A 19,108-nucleotide genomic window follows, 5' to 3' on the forward strand; every position below is an offset into this window, starting at 1 on the left:
ATTGTTCAGGCTTCTTAAAATTGCCTTTCATCTTTCAGTGTTAAAAGATGAATTTCTCATACAGAGTGCAGTTGTGAGAGGTTTGCGTTTTAACTCATGGAAGCCTCAATATATTTGTTTTAGAATGACTTTTCTTTAGTAACAATTTAAATAACAGAGTAATAGGCTGGAAGAGTTTCTATTTAGGATGGTGAAATATTCAGTGGAGATAAAATTGCTTTATAGATGGCTGGCCAGAATTCAGTTTAGAATTCAAACACTTTAGAATTTCAATACACTTCAAACCTTGAATGGAAGAAGAGATGAGTTCTCACAGAGCTTTGGGGACCATGTGCTGCCAGAAGGGACTGAAATGCCCACTCCCAGCCTCCCTGTGTCATGTCCTGCATACAGCTCGTCCTCGCTTTGCCATGTAAAAAGCAAACAGTTTGGAAATGTTTACGATGATAGCCGTGTTTAATGAAACTCTTAAGTGTTATGCTCGTTTATGCCATCTACGTTTCTCAGCCTCTTACGAATAGATGAATTCCAATGTTTGAACACACTTGCCCCAATACGTATCATTTGGACAGAGACACTTGCTGTCCTATCATTGCAGGTGCTGGGACAGAAAAATAAGGGCAGACCGAAATGACTCTTGCTACCTTCACCCAAGACAGTGGTGGCTTCAGGATATTTATATAGATGGGCCTTGGGAATTTCAGTATGGTTTAAAGTAGAGGCTCGTTGGGGATTTGGTTTTTCAGAGGTGTTCGCATAACAAGCATATTGTTTTCACTTGGATGTTATGCTTCCTGGGGTCCCTATGGTACCAATTCCATGTGAGCCATCATTTGCTACTGGCGAGGGTTACGGCCAAGGTCACTCACCCGTGCCAGTCCACCTACGGAAAATCCTTGGGCCCCCGGTACGTTTGGATAAACCTTCAGTTGGTGAAACGCTAAACCAGACCAGCAGTAAACATCCCTTTAAGGAGTATCCCCAGAGTGGCAGCAGATTTGTGACAAGGAAGTGATGGTTAACCAGCCTCCTATATGGTGTCCGTCACTTGGCCCATTGCATGCGGTGCTCTTAATAACCATTTGTTATGGCATAAATCTCCCCTGTAGAGTAAAGGAAGCGTCTTCCTTGCACAGTATAACTGTGAACAGAAGCATGTAGAAAACCCTGGTTCAGGAGCGCTGACTGAAAGGAAAGAAGAGATAAGCAGTCTTGGCACCCAGCTCAGGACCCTTGGGGAGCTTGCAGCTGGACGCCACTCCTGCCCTCTCACCGCTTCCCGCCTCTCTGCTTGAATCTCATCTAAAGCAGGTGGGAGCTAAAAATCCTTTAAGTGTAACCCTGGGATTCCGGGGAGCTGCAGAGCTGTGAATAATGTTGAGACGGGTGAGCCATTGCAACGTGAGTCAGGGACGTAGTATTGTGAAAATGGGGAGTGAGTGCTTCTTGGCTACACGGTCTCCTTTTTGGTTGATTAAAATATTACTGAACTAGAAAGTGGTGATGGTTGCACAACATTGTGAATGTACTAAATGGCGCTGAATTATACTCCTTAAAAGGGTGAATTTTACGTTATGTGTATTTTACCCTAATTTTTTAAAAAGGTATTATGGGGCTGGAGTAAGATGTTCCATGAGATACTTTTTAGGGGTTCATGGATGTGCATGACACACTCATTCTCTATCCTTGAAGGATTTAGAAATGCAATGTCTGATGGAATGAAAAGGTCTTTCCTGCTCTTCCATGACCATGAAGATGCCTTTGCTTTGGTGACAAATGATGTAAACAGTCAAATAACTGCTCCACTGGTGGTTGAACTGACACCTGTCAATACATGGTGAATTATAGAGGTTGTAGAACATGTGGGAATTCATAAGCTCTGAATGGCACATGTAAATTTCTTTTCTATTTATGATTATAGTCAGGAACTTATGATACTGTAAGTCTGTAGACCTTCTATGCATCTGGCCTTGGACTTTTCTTGCTTTCGCTGGGAAGATAGAAAAATGACCGATAAAAGATTATTGTTCTCCGTATTTAGATCCTAGGTCATTTTATGGATTAGTAGCTTTGCCAAACTGCATGTGGAATTAATTGGAAACAATTGCAATGTTCTCACTACATTGCACCACTTCCTTTCTTTAATTAAGAGACATTACCCTCTGTTCTACAGATGACAAAACGGACAGCTCTTCTTTTATTACCAGACAGCTGCCACAGAAAGAAAAGCAGAAATCACAGTGTGTCTGGGCATTAAGGTAGTGATAGCAGAAATCCCAGTGTAGTGCGTACAGGGAGAGAGGCTGATTCCAACTTCTGGGCTCTTAGGTACGCTCAATTCTAAGCGTCTAGTTCAATCTGCCCAGTTACAGTTTTACCTCTCTATTTGCTTGATGACAAAAGCCAGCTGCCTGGGAATGGAAAACATGTTAAAGAGGATTAAACAGCAATGGAGTTAATTAAGAAAAATCACCTCACCATTCACAATGACATACCTATAGTTAATTTTTTAATTAAAAAATAAATTGGAAATAAAATTAATTAAACAACGTCTATAAACATAAACTTTTTAAAAAAACATAAACTGAAAATAACTCCCTTATTTTGAATTTATTAAAAGTGTTGGGGGTTTGTGTATGTATGTGTGTGTGTAGCTGTGTGCTTCAAACAAACCATATCTGTCCCCTTAAAATAATAGTGCCATCAGATTATTATAAGGCAAACAGCAGTTCCATGAGCATTTATTAAACATGCACTTTGTAAGCCAGAAAAAGTAGAAAGGACAAAGGCAAATTCTGGGAGTGGAGATCAAAGGGGTATTGAAGACTTCCTGGTGACCTTTGGGTTGAGTTTTTTTTCTAGTTCCTCAGTTATTCCCACACTTGCTCTGGTTTCAGGACCTTCACACAAGCAGTTGACCCTGCCTACATCACTCTCCCTTTCTGCCCACCTTCCATCTGGCTAACTCCCACTTCTCTTTCAGTCCCCATATAAAGCCACTTCCTCCAGGAAGCCCTCTTTCACCATTCCTCCAGACTAAGTCCTATTACTAAGCACAAATCTCTGTTTCCCCTTCAATAGCTCTTTACCATTGTTGTATGTTTAATTATCTGCCCTTGAGCAAAACTACAAGCTTCATAACAGTAGAGACTATGGAAAAAAACACATGGAAAAACAGAATGTTTATTTTTGAATGAGTGATGTATTGAATTAATGACTTGGGGGAAAATCAAAATCAAAAGTAGTGAGACTGGGGCTTCCCTGGTGGTGCAGTGGTTGAGAGTCCGCCTGCCGATTCAGGGGACACGGGTTCGTGCCCCGGGCCGGGAAGATCCCACATGCCGCGGAGCAGCTGGGCCCGTGAGCCATGGCCGCTGAGCCTGCGCGTCCGGAGCCTGTGCTCCGCAACGGAAGAGGCCACAGCAGTGAGAGGCCCGCATACCGCAAAAAAAAAAAAAAAAAAAAAAGTAATGAGACTGTTCATGTTTGTATGTCCAGAGCCTGGCAGAGAGAAAGCTGTTAATAGCTATTTGTTGAATGATCGAATGAATATACAAAGGAGTTAGTGAATGAACAATGAAACTCTAATGCTGTTTCCAATCTTTCTGAGCCTTAATTTTCTCCTCTGTTGGCTCAGTGTAGGTACTGGATGGGCCCTTCCACATCACGGAAGGAAATGCTGAGTTGAGTGGTCCAACAGACATAGATAGATGGGTCTGCATCCTTAGTCAAAACAGACTTCCTGCTCCAGAATATTTGCGTTTCCTAGGTAATGATGACTAAGACAGTCAAAAACATTGAGGGCAAAGTGATGGCTGATTCCGGGTGAGCAGGATGAAGGAGTTAAGACTGATTGGATTTTTTAAAACAATTCCTCATGATTGCGACATTAGCATGAAGGCTGAGAAATGCAATTGTACAGATTATGGGTTGAAGGGCACATGTCTAAATAGAAGAAAGTGTGATTAAAGGAAAAGGGGGTATATTCTCGCCAGCTCTAAGGCCTTAGAAACAAAACTCATCGTAATGATTAGAAGAGTTAGTGGTAGTGATGACGGTGATGACAAACAATATCTAAGATGTGTGTCTGCTCTGTGCCCGTCACGATACTAAGAACTTAACATGGACCACCTCATTTGCCCTGACAATAATCCTATGACCTAGGCATTATTATTATTATTATTTTATTTTTATGCCTGCATCGGGTCTTAGCCATGGCATGCAGGATCTTTTGTTGCAGTGCACGGGCTCTGCATTGCGGCATGCGGGTTTTGTCTCTTCAGTTGAGGCGCACGGGCTCAGCAGTTGTGGCGCATGGGCTTAGCTGCCCCGCGGCACGTGGGATCTTAGTTCCCCAACCAGGGATCGACCCTGCATTGGAAGGCGGATTCTTTACCACTGGACCACCAGGGAAGTCCCTAGGCATTATTTTTATCACCTTTTTAGACATGTGCACTTGTTAAGGGTCACAAGCTGAAGTAGTAGGGTCAATTTAAACCCTGGCTCTCCCCTGTTCCCAGGTCTGATCCTTGAACCCTATGTTACGTTGCTCTAGGAGAGTGTAACGGAGGCCATGATTCTCTTCCAATCATGGTTGTTTTGGGGTTGTTTTTTTTTTTGTTTTTTTTTGGCTGCACTGCATGGCATGTGGGATCTTAGCTCCCCGACCAGGGATCGAACCCGCACCCCCTGCAGTGGAAGCGCACAGCCTTAACCGCTGGACCGCTGGGGATGTTCCCCAGTTGGGTTTTGTTGTGTGTTATCATCTACATTCCATCAACATGTATCGAGAGCTCAGGAAGGGCTCAGATGTGTGATTTTTGGCTCTGGTCTCTCTTGAGGTTGCCGTCAGTCAGTGATGTGGGGTTGGGGGGAGAGGGTGGGGCTTCTGGAAATTCTCTCCATGGTCTCTGCACATGGGCCAGGTTGGGCTTCCTCATAGCATGGTGGCCCCAATGCAGTCACCTGCTTACCCGCCAGCTGAAGGCTTCAAGAGCAAGTATTCCAACTAATAAGGTGGAAGCTGCCTTGCCTTTTATGACGTAGCCTCTGTGGTCCCACAGGAAGACTTCTACTGCACAGGCTACAAGCACGATCCAAGCGCCCCTCCCCTCCCCCGGATTCAGAGGGAGAGGAATTCGATCCCACCACTTGACAGGGGAGTGGCGAGGTTCTAGACCAGTATGTGGGATGGGAGATACAGTTGTGTCCATCTGTGGAAAATATAATCTGCAGCATGGAGATCTGGGGCCGGGGCAGGGGGGCAGGGGTGTAAGAGGGAAGACACACACATGTGGTCTTTACCCTTCGCTGGAGGTTTCATTTAACTTCTGCCAAAGAACTTTACAGAAGGAACGTGGCAGTCTCTTTACACTTTAGACATGAAGAATGGAGGCTCTACCCACCTGGCTGGGTCATTCTGCACCTGCTCTCCACCAGGCCACCTGATATATGCTTTACAGACGTCACCCCAGACTTCCCCCCAGTTTATTATCATTAGCATCTCATACGGGAAGAATGGAGGCCAATTACTTTGCCTCCAGTGAGCAGGGGGCAGGACTAGAGTTCAATCCCAGAGCTCTCTCCACCGCATTCTCCGCCTTTCAAAACCTCACTCGCCCCATTTTTAAGGCCACTGTGTGTCCCCTCTCCCCTCTTGTGTCTTTCTTGGGTCTTTAGTCCTTTTTGGACACAGGTCATCACATAAATCCCACATGGTGCTTTGGAGAGAATTAAAGGGTATTTATCTTGTAGAAAGAAAAGGGAACTGCCTACCCCTCCGGGAAACTGCTTTTTTCTCTTGTTCGCACAAAGTAGAGCTGTCACATGGACACTATGCTGGGCTGGCCAAAAAGCAATTTGAAAGATGGCTTTTGAGATTGGCAAGTCGCCTTGACTTGGCAGGGAGTGAGGTATTAACTGCTCTCTTATAGATTATGCCTGAGGCCTGAGATCTTCCTCCTGTCAGGCTCTGTCTTCCTTCTGGGAAGCTCTGTGTGAAGCAGCCCCCTTAGCTGTGAACAAGAATCTTTTGACCTGCTACCTCTCTTATTTATGGTATTGCAGATCTTCCGAGAGAACAGAAACAGGCTGGTCTAAGTTTAGCAACCTGGTGAGCTTAACGTGGCTTTGGCAAGAAGATCTCAACACAAAGAGTCTTAGTTGGTTGGCCAAGAATAGCAAGGGACAAAATAAGCTCGTTTAAAAAATAATAACTGGAAAGAGAGAGAGAAAGAGAAGAGGTGGGGGAGGAAAAAAGAAAATGAAGAAGGGAGGGATGGACGAAGGAAGGAAGGAAAGAGGGAGGGAGGGAGGGAGGGAAGGAAGACAGAGGTCATGGAAGTCGATAAATTCACCATCTCAGTATGTGCCAACAGCAAACTGAGTAGAAAGAAAGCGTGGTGAGATAGCAGAAGGGGGGTTCACACAGGCACTGCCATCATTTGAGCTCCCTAACGGCATCTCCAGTGCTTTATTATCATCATGTAATATCTAATAATATGTAATACTAAGAGTGAACATTGTCCATCAGTTAACACTGTCGCTGCGTCAGAGTGATTATAGACATGATCTCATGGAACACCCAGCGTAACCCACAGTACCCTCGTCCCTTTTTACACATGAAGAAACTGAGGGCTGCAGGGCAAGTACTTTGCTCAGCAGTTAGCCCCGCTCTGGGCAACGTATTGTAAATCCGCCAGGTGGTGACCAAGGGCTGGTCCCCGAGGGCACAGAGAGCATGTCCAGGCTTGAGTCAAAGAGAGAGTTAAATTTTCTCAACTTAGCTGCTCTTCTAGCTGCCCCCCCCCCCCCACAACCGCCAGACCTTCCAGGGCAACCCCTCCTCCAAGCCTGAGGCTGTCCCAGGCTCCAGAGTCTCCAGAAACAGCCTCAGTAAGAGGTTTTCTGTTGACACTAAAGCCATTATGCTGTGTCTGTGGGTGGAAATACGTATTTATTATTCGAAGCACTAAGTGTGTTTTCCCTTCATTTCATTTAAACAAGAATTTATTAATCCCTGAGCATATGCCGTTTATTTAGTGGTGTTGTGGAAACAAAGTGGAGAAAGCAATTAATAAATTTGAGCAACTGACAACCTAGCAGGAAAACAACTTGTACATCAAGCCAGAAGCCAGTGAGCGCAGTCCCTGGGCACCCATGGACAAGCCATTCTCTGGTCCCTCCACTTTTTTAAAAATAGATTTTATTTTTTAGAGCAGTTTTGGCTCACAGCAAAATTGAACAGAAAGTACAGAGAGTTCCCGTATACCCCACCCCCACCCATGCGCTGGCCTTCCTCGCTGTCAGCTTCAGGCACCAGAGTGCTACGTGTGTTACAACTGAAGCATCTACACTGACACAGTACTACAAGGACTACCCTGACACATCTCTATCACCCAAAGTCCTTAGGTGACATAAGGTTTCATCCTTGGTGCTGTCCATTCAATGAGTTGGGACAAATGTACAATGACATACATTATCGTATCATATAGAGTAGCTTCATTGCCCTAAAAATCTCTCTGTGCTCCACTTATCCCTCCCGTCCTCCCAACTCCTGGCAACCACTGATCTTTTTACTGTCAGCATTGTTTTGTCTTTCCCAGAATGTCATGTAGCTGGAATCGTGCCTTACGGAGCCTTTTTGGATTGACTTCTTTCACTTAGGAACAGACATTTAAGGTTCCTCTGTGTCTTTTCATGGCTTCATAGCTCATCCTTTTTAGCGTGAATAACATGCCATCGCCTGGATGCACCACAGTTTATTTATTCATTCACCTGCTGAAGGACATCTTGGTTGCTTTCAAGTTTTGACAATTATGAATAAAGTTACTCTAAACATCTGTGTGCAGGTTTTTGAGTGGATATAAGTTTTCAGTCCGTTTGGGTAAATGCCAAGGAGTGCAATTGCTGGATTGCAAGGCAAGAGTATGTTTAGTTTTGAAAGAAAGCACCACACTGTCTTCCAAAGTGACTGCGCCATGTCTCATTCCCACCAGCGATGAATGAGAGTTCCTGTTGCTCCACATTCTCACCAGCATTTGGTGTCGATCCCCCTACTTTTTAAAGCACGACTAAACTGAATTATGTGGAAATGACTCAAGAGCCAGATGTAAACCCCAAAATGACTGAGCAACAAAACTAAATGTCACATCCTGTGATATCGATGGGGCAGGGTTTCTCATGCCCTTACTCAAAGCCACCATACTCTTATTCTGTGCAAAATATTACTAAGTTAGGTTTTCTGTTTTCTCAGCCCGCTAAGAATTGGAAGCTTTGAAGGGATGGAGAGACTAAAACTGTAAAACAAGACACATGCAGTAGCCTGTTGACAAATGAGTTAACGATCAAGTATGCAATCTTGTGTTCTTTAGAAGCATACCTGCATATCTACTTGTCATAACCAGTGTTTCTAAGAATGACCTTAAAACACCTCTTGAAAGAATGAAATGGCATTCAAGATACCACCGCTTTTAAAAATCAAGGCTAAGTTCCTACCTCGTAGATTTGTTGTTGGAATTAAATGAAATTTATGTAAAATGCTTAACACAGTGTCTGGTACACAGTAGTACAAATAAATATTGGCTGCTATGTAATGATGGTGATGATGTACCATGTGGTTAGACAATTAGAAGAAGGAGAAATAGAAAGAAAAGAGTATTGGAATCCCTTAGGCATTTATTGAGATCCTGTTATGTCCCTAGGTGAATTCAAAAGTAAGTGGTCTGTGGTTTCCCTTCTTGAGGAAATCTTTGTCTAGCATAGCATATAATTATAATAGAACGTGATAAATGTTATAACACATCTGTTTATAAAAGTGTCATGATAACATAGATGAGTTGGCTGTTAATTTTGCAAGATCAAGGAAAGCTACAGTAAATATTGGAGCTAGGCTGGATGGATTTTGCTGTTTGGTGAGGGGTAGGCATTTTAAGGAAGGACGTTCCAGGCAGAAGGAACAGACTTTAAACAAAGTCATGGAGTCATGGAAATCATGGCACAGCCAAGAATGTAGACCTGGGTAAAATTAAAGAATGGTTAGCCAGGAGATGGGCCAGAAAGTTCCCAGAAGGCCAGTTGATGATTGCCTTATATCGTGACAAGGAGTATGGATTTTATTTGAAAGTTAGCAGGTTGCTATTAAAGGCTTTAAGCTGAGAAGCTCCATGAATTTTTTGTTTAATACTTATTTTGGCTGTGCCAGGTCTTAGTCGCGGCACACGGGATCTTCGTTGCAGCATACGGACTTCTTAGTTTTGGCATGCATGCGGGATCTAGTTCCCTGAACAGGGGTCGACCCTGGGCCCCCCTGCATTGGCAGCATGGAGTCTTACCCACTGGACCAGAAGGGAAGTCCTGAGAAGCTCCATGATTAATGTCTGCTTTCAGTGCATGTTTACGCTGAAGGCAGGATAGAATATGAACTTGAATGGGTGGAGAGTGGAGGCAGGGAGACCAGGCACGAGTTCTTGGGTTCATCTAGATTATCGCAGAAGTCCTCAGACTTGAAAAACAATGAGGGGCTGAAAAAAGAGGGCAGAGAGAGGGGATACATAGAAAGGACAGTCAGCATGACTCTGAGGTCCCTAACTTGGGCGATTGGGACAACCCAAGGAAGGAACTTTTTATAAACCTGAGGTTTATTGTTTTTAATCTTCACGATCCTCTGGTGGCACAAAAGAAGCTGAATCTTTAATACTATTTCAATTCCAAGTTATTTGATATTTTCTTGCTCCACCCAAGAGAACACCAGTTGAATTATGCCATAAAGCTAGAACCAAATGAATGCAATTCATTTTTCTAAAAGTTCCAAGTAGAGATAGACAAATGTGTACTCACAGAAAAAATTTGAAGCCAAAATGACCAAATATAGCGTGAAGCTGGTCCATCTGATGTGGTAGCCACTGGCCGCTTGTGGCCATTGAACACTTGAGATGTAGCTACTCTTAACTGAGATGTGATGTGAGTGTAAAACACACACAGTTCATAGCAGATTTCAGAGATTTAGTACGAAGAAAAGAATATAAAATACTCTGTTAATAATTTTATATTATTACATGTTGAAACAATATTTTTTAAAAATTTTTAAAAATTTAATTAATTTATATATTTTTGGCCGTGTTGGGTCTTCGTTGCTGTGCGTGGGCTTCCTCTAGTTGCGGTGAGCGGGGGCTACTCTTCGTTGTGGTGCGCGGGCTTCTCATTGAGGTGGCTTCTCTAGTTGCGGAGCACAGGCTGTAGGCGCGTGGACTTCAGTAGTTGTGGCACGTGGGCTCAGTAGTTGTGGCACGTGGGCTCAGTAGTTGCGGCTCCCAAGCTCTAGAGTGCAGCCTCAGTAGTTGTGGTGCACGGGCTTAGTTGCTCTGCGGCATGTGGGATCTTCCTGGACCAGGGCTCGAACCTGTGTCCCCTGCATTGGCAGGTAGACTCTTAACCACTGCGCCACCAGGGAAGTCTGAAACAATATTTTGAATAGATTGGATTTGAGGTAAGAGGTAGATGGGCCCCTGGGCTGGACAGCTGGTGTTTGTCAAGCAGATATATTACCAAAATTAAGTTCACCAGTTTTTTTTCTTTTTTAACGCAACAGCTAGAAAATTTTAAATTACATACGTGGTTCATACTGTATTTCTGTTGGACAACACTGGTCTAGGAAATTTGATTTTTGCAGTGTCAATATTGAAGGACTATATTCAGACCAAAGGTATATTTTGCGTTATTGCTTTTCTTCCCATTACTAGTATGGGTCTCACTGTTGTGGTCCGAACGTGGGTTGGAAAAGAATTTCCAGACACTAGGCAGAATGTAAAGAAGATCGAATTTATTAGAGGGAAGGGTCCCTGTCAGATCAGCAGGCCGACTTCCTAGTAGTCTGGGAGAGACAAGCCTGAACATGTGCTATTGATCAGTTTTTATAGCCAGAAAACAAAGGAATGGTCTGAGATGAAATTTTCGTTTACTCATTGGTCGAGGCACATATATCTTCCTTCTATAGGGTGGGAGTGGGACAGGGCAGATGCCTTTCCTTATTTGGGACAGGTCCCATCACCCAGGTGGGCTCAGGAATTTTGTAACCATCACAACATGGCAGGGAGTCCGGTATGGGGTGTGAGACGCTGACATTTTTTCAGGCAGCGTTGTCCTTTGTCCTTACAGCACCATTGTCCCTGGAGCACCACACTCACCACCTGATGTTTTCTAATATTTTACTATGTAGCCTTATTCTCATTAAGAAAGAAGTGGTTACCATAGCAACTGCCACAATACATTGTATTTACCACACCTGGAGAGAAAGGTATAAACAGACATCAATCTGTCATTCAGGTTTACACATTCATGTGTTTTTGTTTTTGCTTTTTCATGTGTATCTTGGTCTTCCTTTGTAAAATAGAGCTCTGAGAGTAGGAAACTTGACTTCTAATTCTCACCTATATTACTGGCTTTCTTTGGGTCTGGACAAAGAGAATAATAATTATCCCATGCCCACTTCAGAGGGATATGTGGATAGATAGTTACAAAGTATTTTGCAAGCTATTCTTTGGGCACAGTATCAGTCTAATGTCACACAGTTTAATATAGCAATGGTATCTACTGTTAGTACACTGCTGGAGTCTGGCGGGAAAGACAGGGTAATTTCCTTGGGTAGATATGAGTGAGGAAATGCAGAAGGGAGAAAAGAGCTCAGACCAGGAAAAACCCAAAGAAGGTGACCAATATTAGCATTTGTTCCCCTAGACTTTAACAGCCATTTTGGAGTATATCCCATATTCAGCAATGTCTCCACTGGCTGGGAGGAGACTGGGAGCCCAGATCCTCCAAGGCATACAGTTCATCTAGCTTTGACATGGAAAAAGCAAACAGGTTGGAGTTTTTTAACGTTGATTATTTCATGGTGCTTTAAATGTTATGCTTATTTATGCCACCTAAATTTCTCAAAGATCTCATTCGTGGGTCAATTCTGTTTTAACATACTTGCTCCTCAATATATATCATCTGAACAGAGATGACAGATGCTAAGAAGGGGAAAATGGGACTGAAATAATTTTTTTACTTTCACCCAAGTGCTGGCTTCAAAGTATCCATCTAGATTGGCCTTAAGGATTTCCACATTGTTGATAGTAGAGAATGGGGCTTGGCCATTAAGTGGTGTTTGCATAGCAAGCATGCAATTTTCAGTTGGATGTTATGTTATTTGAGGTGGCCGGAGAGGGTCTAGGAAGATTAAGGTCAGGGCAGGGGGTTGGCTAAAGACCTCTCAACCCAATCTACCCCTTTGACATTTCAGGGAACTTAGATACTGTGGCTAAAGTAATAAACATTCTAGGCTTTGCAGTTCATTTGCACAGGTGCTATAAATCTACTTGAGGCTGTTCAACTGATGATGCGCTCTGTCATTTGCAAACCCACTGGCTGATTTACCTCATCTGCAGACAGCCACCCTAAATGAAAGTCAAGGAAACTGCTACAGTTACATCTTGAGATGTTACATCTTGAGAAATCCCTGCTAATTCAGCATTGGCATTTAGGAAGTCCTCTGCCGGAGAAAAATCAAACCAAAGGGAAATAAAAATACACTGCAAAAATGCAGCAGCTCCACTGAAATTTCTTCTCTTTTTAAACATTTTTTTTAATGTGGACCATTTTTAAAGTCTTTATTTAATTTGTTACAATACTGCTTCTGTTTTTTTATGGGTTTTTTTTGGTTTTTTGGCTGCCGGTCATGTGGGATCTTAGCTCCCCGACCAGGGATCGAACCCACAGCCCCTGCATTGGAAGGCGAAGTCTTAACCACTGGACTGCCAGGGAAAGCCCTCCACTGAAGTTTCAAGAAAGATTAATTTTCATTGTTTGGTGTTTTGAGTGCCTCTCCCTCCACGCCAAGGAAGCGGGGGAGGGGAGACGGGGGAAAGGGAGTGTGGTTTTCTGATCAGAACTCAAGTAACACAGTTTGAATTATATAATGGAGCTGCTGTGAGTCAGGTGACAGGCTCACTGAGTAATTCCCTGCAGAAGGAGACAAACTGCATGTTAAAAAGCTCAACAAATACTTAAAAAAAAAAAAGAAAAAGAAAAGCAAAGCCGAGGCCGTGAGTTCCAGACTTGCAAGCTGCAGTTTCCTCTGAATTCTCTCCGGGCTGAAACAGCTGGGCGGGCTGGCTGAGTCCCAGGACTCATAGAGGCTACGGAGAGCCAAAGCCAAGTGCAGGTCGGGGGTCTGGCCTGGGTTCCCGGGTTACTTTCTGTTTCATTTAGAAATGTGCCCTGTTTCTGAAACTGGTGGCTTCCAATGTCAAGGAAAACGCAGAACTCCTTGGAGGCTCCAGCCAGGCTTTTAAGAACCGGGGCTTTGTAAAGGTAAGAAGCTATCCACGTCCTGCAGGCTGGGGGTTGCCGCCTTGGAGGGGTCTGGGTGCGAGCCGGGGACGCCAGGAGGAGTCTGCCAACTTGTTCTGGGATCTGAACGAGGCTGGAGAAACCTTCTGTGGAGGGGTTTTAAGGTTAGGAAAGGGATAAGATGGACCCTTCCCGCCTGGATGGGTGGCCCCCCGGTCCTTGGCGACTTAAATTGATCCCCAACTCCTGTCTGCGCTCTTCCCTTCCCCAGTCCCATCCCATGGAGGAGTTGCTCTCCTGTCGGGGAATTGGCATGGGCTGGCCCGGGGCTGGGAAGGAAGGAGAAGGGGCTACCTGGCACGAAGAGGCTGTCTGAGCGTGTGTAGCATGTGTATTTCAGAGCCTGACACTTGAGAAGACTGTTGCTCAGGCTAAGAAAACATAGTTTTTGGGGAGCCAGAGAGCAGAGGCAGCGGAGGATGCCTGTGTGAGCGGAGAGCTTTGGGAAATCTGTGAGGTAGGCATTTGAATCTTAAAGCATTTCACTGCTGTTTGTGTGCCCTTTAGTTGGATTTTATATTGCTTTTGTATTTTGTTCGGTTTGGGGACTTTTCCCTTTTTGGAGCTGCCGCTATCAATTGATTTGGTTTTTCAGTCCTCGGACTTGGTTCACTGGATGTCTTGAAACCCACTGGTGCCCTTGTAGATGTCTGGAAGTCAGAGATCGCTTAGGAAACTGGTGCTATTTTTTCAGATCGGGGAGATTCACTTGCAAATCTCACTGCCATGGAGACTTGCTGGGAGTCCTGAATGCCTGCGGAGGCCGCCAGCGCTTAGGAACCTAGGGAAGTTTCTGACTTAAAGAGACAGGAGAGGGAAAATTGAATGGGCAATTGTTAATTCCCGGAAGGTGGGTGCAGGGAGAAGTTGTCAAGGATCAAAAAGAAAGACGACTGGGAAAATGAAAGGATAAGTAAAGGAATGGGTTTGGTGGGATCCCAGCTGGGGCTGTGGCATTTTGAGGTTTACAGCATGGGGATAAAAATCAATAAGCAAACTGATAACAGCTCACTTGGCATGAATAAGATTCTTTTTTTTTTTTTTTTTTTTTTCCCACTGGGTCCTAGAGAACCGGAGAAATAGGCAGGATGTGAGTTTGGAAGAGTTCTTTTTTTTTTTTTTTTAACCTCTTTATTGGAGTATAACTGCTTTACAATGGTGTTTTAGTTTCTGCTGTATAACAAGGTGAATCAGCTGTACATATACATATATCCCCATATCTCCTCCCTCTTGCGTCTCCCTCCCACCCTCCCTATCCCACCCCTCTAGGTGGTCACAAAGCACCGAGCTGATCTCCCTGTGCTATGCGGCTGCTTCCCACTAGCTATCTATTTTACATTTGGTAGCGTATATATGCCCATGCTACTCTCTCACTTCATCCCAGCTTACCCTTCCCCCTCCCCGTGTCCTCAAGTCCATTCTCTACATCTGCGTCTTTATTCCTGTCCTGCCCCTAGGTTCTTCAGAACCTTTTTTTTTTTTAGATTCCATATATATGTGTTAGCATATGCTATTTGTTTTTCTCTTTCTGACTTCACTCTGTATGACAGACTCTAGGCTGGAGAGGGTGTAGAGAAAAGGGAACCCTCTTGCACTGTTGGTGGGAATGTAAATTGATACAGCCACTATGGAGAACAGTATGGAGGTTCCTTAAAAAACTAAAAATAGAACTACCGTATGACCCAGCAATCCCACTACTGGGCATATACCCTGAGAAAACCATAATTCAAAAAGAGTCATGTACCACAATGTTCACTGCAGCTCTATTTACAATAGCAAGCTAAATGTCCATCGACAGATGAATGGATAAAGAAGATGTGGCACATATATACAATGGAATATTACTCAGCCATAAAAGGAAACGAAATTCAGTTATTTGTAATGAGCTGGATGGAAGAGTGCATTTCTAATTGCTATTCTTCTTGACTACAGAAGATGCTCTAAACAAAATATGGGGATGTTAGAACCAGAGGGAAAATGTGCTTAGAATGATGCCTACAAAGATGTGTTCAAGTTCCTGCTGCCCTTCCCTTCCCCTCTTTCCCATCCTACTCCCAGTTTTGGGCAAATTATGTGATTTGAATATGTCTGGTATAAACAACTCCTTAGACTGATACAGTTATCACTGCGAGAGGATATTTGGGTACTAGAATAAAAATGATCTTGAGTCAGTGGTTCTTAAATCTTTTAGATCATGGACCGTATTTGGGAATTGAAAAAACTTAGCTGACGGTGAATTTCTAGAGTCCTCTGTCTACTGTGGCCCTGACACCCCCATCTTCTGATGCTCAACAAAGAAAACTAAACAATGACAGCAAAACCAAAAGGCGTAGCATAGCGAGGTTTCTAATTAAAGCCCACTTTTGAAATATCGACAGCATAACATTATAAATATTCATAATATAAGAAAACAGTTCATGGAGCCCCTTTTGCAAGCCATGGTAGTCCCTCAAGAAAGCACCGCTTAAATAATTAATGTCAGCACAGTGAGTTCCTTTCATCCAGATTTCTATCTGTTGAAACTTGCTGGAAATCTGCATTTCTGCACTTCAATAATATAATGAGGATAGAAATTCATAGGGGTGACTTCCAGACACCACAAGATCCAGCAGTGCCTTCTAAATCACAGAAGAGTACGTGATGCTCTGAACACTTTGTGTTGAGTGCACTTTCTTCCTCTCTAATTCTCAAAAATTTGGTAATCTGCTTAAATTGTGGTGCCCATATATTTCACACCAAGACTCAGGACTTGTGGTCTTACGGAGGATTTTTATGTTACGTTACTTTCAGTGTGAGGGACAGTTTGGGAAATGCAGTTCAGATGCCAGGTTGCAGTTTAGATGTCCGTCTCGGGGACAGTTAAATAGTTTATGGGACAACTGGTCAGAAGGTATGAAATTGAGAAGCTCTTGAAAATCCAGTTCTCATAGAAATATAGATGCTTTGGTTAAGAGCATAAGTTTTTTGGTGTTCCGATTGACTTAGGTTCGAATTCCAATTCTGCCACCTATTCAGTGAGTGACATTGGGCAAGTTTCCTGACCTTTCTAAGGCTCAGTTTCTTCCTCTGTAAAATTGGATAGCGATAGTACTTACCTCAGAGGTTATATGGGGGTAAATAAAATACCGTGTGAATACAACAGCACCTAGTATGGTATCTGGCACTGTTAGCGTCTAATAATCAGTATCTGCTGTTACTATTGTTATCACTTATGGTACCTTTTGATATGCCAGAGACAAAGCATATACTGTGCAACTTTATTTATTTATTTATTACATCTTTATTGGAGTATAATTGCTTCACGATGTTGTGTTTCTGCTGTACAACCAAGTGAATCAGCTATATGTATACATATGTCCCCATATCCTTTCCCTCTTGTGGCTCCCTCCCACCCTCCCTATCCCACCCCTCTAGGTGGTCACAAAGCACCGAGCTGATCTCCCTGTGCTATGAGGCTGCTTCCCACTAGCTATCTGTTTTACATTTAGTAGTGTATATATGTCCATGCCACTCTCTCACTTCATCCCCGCCTCCCCTTTGCTGTGCAACTTTAGATCAACATTGGTGATCCTCAGAATGTTCTGGAATTAAGTCATTAGCACGTCTATTCCTCTCTATGAGGAGGCATCGTTATCCCCATGTTTTACACAGAAGAATCCATTGAAGTAGTTGAAGGCACCCAGGACATCAGTGGCAGCATCAGATGGGGGATATTTGTCCCCAGACTCTGTGCCCCACCCCTGGATCACACCCCTCCTGATCGTCCTGCTGGGCATCCACATCAGGGGTGGTTTAACAAGGGCAAAGTAGCCCTTGTCTCTAGAAAGCCTCAGATAACCTTCCCAGGGAAGTATTGTAGTTTGGTGCTGAAGGCTTGGTTTTCCCTGCTTCAGCCCTGCTATTAGTTGTGGCTCTTCCCTTTTCTCCTCCTGAACTTGCTGAGTGCAGAGTCCCTACAGGTGTCTCCTACTTGGCCAGCTCATGCCGATGGGTGGTCGTGACCATGAGTACCCAGTTCCAAGTGTCCACTGGGGACAATACAGAATCTGCTGCCCTTGTCCAACCCCTTAAAGACTGTGTTTCTGTTTTCTCTTTGAAGACTTCTAACATAGGGATTTAATGCCTCCCATAAAACAAACTCCCCATCATATACTATAAAGTCCAAAGACAGTCATGTAATTAATCTAAAGGGTAAAGATGCCAAAAGACCTTTACTTTTGCCTTCCATAGGTATTCAGTTTCCTGCAAAATTCAGAATCCACTGGTACAGGGAAAGGGTTAAGAGAAGGGATTTCATAAAAGGTCTTCTAGGTATCGCCTGGGTTTCTCAAGGAAACTAACTGAATAAAAAATCCCACTTGGGATAGGTCATAAAATGGCAGAGTGAAGAATAGCATAGAGTGACTTCTTCTAAGAAATCTACCACAAGGACAATACCAACGTCTAAAATTAAGAGAAACAGAAAAAAATCCAATAGAATTTCAGAAAAATAAGATTCTAGATTCAAAAATAACAAAGCAAATTTTGAAATGTAAAAGCACCCCAAATTTGGAAATATTATAATGCTAAGGAAAAAGGGGGAAAAAAGAGTGGAACGTGAGAGAAACAGCAGAGAGAGTGGGATTGAAAGAATTGGTTATGAGTTCAGTCCTGGGTCAATCACTCAGTTGAATCTGTTTCCTCATTTATGAAAAGATGACAATAATTCCTACCCTACACTCAAGGCTACTGAGAGGAACAGATGAGATACTGTGTCAAAACTAGAGAGATAACAGACCCTTAGAACATTCCCCTCCACAATGCTGAGAACTTGAACTCCATCTGGCCCTATCAGGCAGGTGTCCGTAACTATACAGTATTAAGGAAAATTGACCCAAAAGGAAAGAATGTGTGTATGACTAAGAAACAGAATTTTCTTCTTAATAATGCAGAAGAAAATCCCTTTGGATAATCCATAGCTAATGAATAACCAATTACTGTTATACTAGGGCTTCCATAACAAAATACCACTAGCTGGGGTGGCTTAAAAAACAAAAATTTATTTTCTCGCATCTCTGGAGGCTGGAAGTCCAAGATCAAGATGTTGGAAGAGTTGATGTCTGCCGAAGCCTCTCTTGAGGATGGTCACCTTCTTGCTGTGTCCTCACATGGCTTTTCCTCTGTGTGTGCAAATCCATGTGTCTTTTCCTCTTCTTATAAGGACACCAGTCCTATTGGATTTGGACCCCACCCATATGACCTCATTTAACTTTGATTATCTCTTTCTAGGCTCTATCTCCAAATACAGTCACATTCTGAGGTACTGGGGGTTAGGGCTTCAACTTATGAATTTGGGGGAAACACAGTTCATCCTATAATAGCTATTAATTAAAAGGTATATTCTTGTTCTAGGAATTTAGAAGGTTTATAAAAGAAAATGGCATCTGTCTAAAGGAAAATGATATCTCTGAATAACCATAGGGAGACCATGCCTTGGAAGGTAGCCTGGTAGACCTGGGCCAAGATTCAGGAGTAACTTGACTTTCAGGCATATTTCAACTAAGAGGAAAAGTGAGGACCTTGTGTTTTTCACTTCCACCTGGGTGTTCTGTCAAAGAACCAGCAGATTGTCCCTAGCAAGTTTGCATCTCTATGGTGAAAGCTATTCTTGGAGGATGAATTTAACATTGTTTGGGATTAGATGCTCCTCTGAGGTCAAAAGGATTATGGCATTTCA

At 43.3% G+C, this 19,108-nt stretch overlaps 1 protein-coding gene across 12 annotated transcripts in view; it reads left to right on the forward strand.

Moving 5' to 3' along the window:
* PHACTR1 (phosphatase and actin regulator 1) overlaps nt 1–19,108 on the forward strand; it is a 540,649-nt gene that overhangs the window by 225,272 nt on the left and 296,269 nt on the right. Inside the window, exon 1 of one of the 12 annotated variants that reach the window (XM_067752017.1) lies at nt 13,055–13,353. The exons of 10 other annotated variants lie outside the window; for them this stretch is intronic. The gene's annotated coding sequence lies outside the window, so the exon portion shown is untranslated. Of the gene's footprint in view, nt 1–13,054; nt 13,354–13,753; nt 13,850–19,108 lie in introns of those variants that run through there. One more of the 12 variants, XM_067752018.1, reaches the window with a different exon arrangement.

This window comes from Pseudorca crassidens, chromosome 10 (assembly GCF_039906515.1).
Source record: "Pseudorca crassidens isolate mPseCra1 chromosome 10, mPseCra1.hap1, whole genome shotgun sequence".
Taxonomy (NCBI): Eukaryota; Metazoa; Chordata; class Mammalia; order Artiodactyla; family Delphinidae; genus Pseudorca; species Pseudorca crassidens.